Raw genomic sequence first — 3,389 nt, forward strand, 5'->3', positions numbered from 1 at the left:
TGAGGACCAGACACTTCCTCCCTAGAGACTGCACCTTTCTGATGAGATCCCCACCTGCCTGGCTGCCCCGCCCACTCTCTCATTGCAAGAGCAAATGAGGTGATGCAGAGACTCTGAAAAGCATAAAGGTGGCATTATTTTTAGCAGGAGTCATATTTGACTTGCTAATTAGCTTCCTAAAAATAGCCTCATTTATTATAGCATAGGGAGAACCCTGGGTAGGAGTTGGTGCCCTGGATCCTTGGTGTGGCTCTTTGGCAGTTCCGCTGTGTGACCCTGGCTGGGCACTGACCCTTCTGGGCAGCTAGGCAGTGAGATCATCCCCGAGGGCCACTGGCCCTGAGACTGGAGAGATTTCCTCCTGTCGGGAGTGAGTTCTGGGATTACTCTGAGTCATGAGTTAGAGCAGTTGGCATCACTGAGGCTATCTAGAACTTGCTGGGGGAATTCATACAAGTCTCTCTTGTCTGAATCATGGGTCCCCTATGCTTGTCCTCACCGTAGAGCCCAACCATTGTGAAGCAGATGAGAATGGTCAGAGACAGGCCTGGGACCAGGCAAGGTAGAGGGACAGACATCCAGCCAACTGAGGAACCCATTCTTTCCACGAAGTTTATTGAGTGTGTGCTGTGCACCTGGCACTGTGCCCCATGCTTGGGAGATAATGGGGCCCTGGCTCTTGTTTTCCAGCAGGGAGAGGGAGCAGACACCATTTACACAACTAAGTCTTGGTCTGACCACAGAGAGGGATGCGCCATGAGGACGACCGAGAGAGGAGGCCAGGGAAGGCTCCTTAGAGGGGTGCCGTGGGCTGAAGCATGAAAGATGGATAGTAATTATAGGCAGAGTGGAGCTGGGAGTGGGGGCTCCCAAGCGGAAGAGAGGGAGGGAGCAAAGGCCCACGGTGAGGGGAGTGGAGGGACTGGACCAAGCTGGGACCCTTGCCTTATCAGTGTGGTACCCCGAAAGGAAGGCAACTTTCATTTGAAACCCTTTCCGTGGGTCAAGTCAAGGACCTCGGCTGAAGCAGCCTGAGGGTGGAGGCGGCGGGAGGGGCAAGGTGTGACACTGAGAGCCCTGGGACCGGATTCAAAGTCAGCGTGAGGTGGGTGAGGTCACAGTGATGACTGCTGATTCATAGAGCACTGCACCTGCTTCCTTGTCTGGTTTCTATTGCTCCTAAGGAAATGCCCATCAATTGGTCATGCGAGTCACCAGTCCCCTCCACCTAGGGCCAGTCAGGCAAGTGCTGCCCATCCCCAGTCCTGTCTCCATTTTTCTTGCCCCGTATTTGCTGTCATTCCTTAGCCCTGGCCCTTTGGAAAACTGGGGTGAGGCTGCTGGCTTTGATTGGACTTCACGACAATTGCCTGGATATAGTGACAGCTAGGGGGGCGGTGGTGAAGGGGTCCTCAGAGGACACGCTAAGCCAGCCACGGTCCCTCTCATTCCCCTCGGTGGCCTCTTCCCATGGGTCTCTCCTCAGGGTCCAAGCATGTCACCCCATTTCCTGTCCAGGGGCAGGGGCATCCTTCTCTACCCACAGCTGTTGGACTGTCACTCTCTCCCGATGTGATTTCGTGGGGACACTTAGCGTGGAGCCTCTGGGAACTCCTACTTAGGCCTGGCTCCCTCTTCAAGACAACTTCCTATGCAGCTGTGAGCTGGACGCATTCTCTTCTCCAGCCTTTCCCCTCTCTTGAGAGCAAGACTTGTTGGGTGCATTTCTAGAATGCTCTCTCAGCTGGTGAACACATAAGAAGGGAGGGAAGGCGTTTGTCTTTTGGGCACAGGTTGGAAAAGACAAACCCCTTTTGTACCTCAGCCTTAGTGTGTCCTGGGAGCAAGTTGAGTAGAACCTGGGTGTGGCCTCTCTGGGGGCCACCTAGAGAGGCCCCAGTGTGAGACACTGTTGAGCCCTGCCTGGTCAGCCCAGGGCCAGCTGTCAGGCCCCTTCATGTGAGGAGGCCGCAGGGGAATGGAAGGGACCACGGCTGATTTAGCTTGCTCTCTGTAAAATGGGATAATAATAGTCAACACGCAGGGCTGGCTTGATGAACACCGACTAATGATACACTTTGAAGAGCGTGCTGCAGGTGGAGGCTGAGGGTCAGAGGAGGGCAGAGTGGAGCTCCGGAAGCCTCCTCAGAGACCGGCCTGGACTCCTGCCCTGCTTTCCTTTCTGTTGCTGCGATAAACACCATGACCAAAAGCAACTTGGAGAGGGTTGATTTGGCTTAGTGGTCCCGATCACAGTGCCAGGAACAGGGGCAGGAACCATGGAGGGGGCTGCTCACTGGCTTGTTCCCCATGCCTGACTCAGTTTACTTTATGTCTCCCAGCACCACCTCCCGGGGATGGCACTGCTCGCTGTGGGCTGGACCCTCCCACATGGATCATTAACTTAAAAAAAAAGCTCCCCAGCCTTTCCTACAGGTCAGTCTGATGGAGGCAGTTCCTCAGATGATGCTCCCTCATCCCAGATGACTCTAGCCTGGGTCAAGTTGACAAAAAACCCAACCAGTTCACCCCCTCTTCTAGATCTGCCTACAGACTCTTGGGCACAGGTCAGAGGTCAGATGGCATCCTGTCCTGGGGTGTGAAAGAAGCCTGGGGTCTGGTGAGGAGAGAAGATCCTGACTGGCATGGCACCACTACCCAATGGTACCAGTGTCCAGGTAGGCCAGACCCCAGCACCCCAGGGCAGGATGGGCTGTCTCTGCAAATATCTCCTGGGAACTGTCTAAGGTGACCAGAGACTTCAGACTTGATTCTGAAAGCTCGTCACTTGTCCCAGGTGACAATTCTTAGGCCTTAATGAGTACTAATAGTCTGAGGCACCTGGGACTCTTTCTACTTCATTATATGCCCTGTAGTTTTGGAACCTGTCCTGGAACTCACTCTGTTAGACCAGACTGGCCTCGAACTCACAGAGACCAGTCAGTCTCTGCCTTCTTAGTGCTAGGATTAAAGGCACGTCCCAACACCGTTTGGCTAGATTTCTATTTTTTTTAAGTTTTTATTACTTATTTTTTATGTATGAATGTTCTGTCTGCATGTACACCTGCATGCCAGAAGAGGGCATCAGATCCTATTACAGATGGTTGTGAGCTGCCATGTGGTTGCTAGGAATTGAACTCAGGACCTCTGGAAGAACAGCCAGTACTCTTAACCACTGAGTCATCTCACCAGCCCCATGGGATGCTTATTTTTTATTTTATGTTTTCCTTTCCTTTCCCCCACTCTCTCGATTTTGAGACAGGTTTTGGGTATCTCTTGCTGGCCTGAAACTGGCTATGTAGACCAGGCTGGCCTTGAACCCTCAGAGACCTGTCAGCCTCTGCCTTCTGAGATTAAAGGCATGCCCCCCACCCCCTCCCGGGAGGCTT

This window comes from Mesocricetus auratus, unplaced genomic scaffold (genome assembly GCF_017639785.1).
Source record: "Mesocricetus auratus isolate SY011 unplaced genomic scaffold, BCM_Maur_2.0 Super-Scaffold_100022, whole genome shotgun sequence".
Taxonomy (NCBI): domain Eukaryota; kingdom Metazoa; phylum Chordata; class Mammalia; order Rodentia; family Cricetidae; genus Mesocricetus; species Mesocricetus auratus.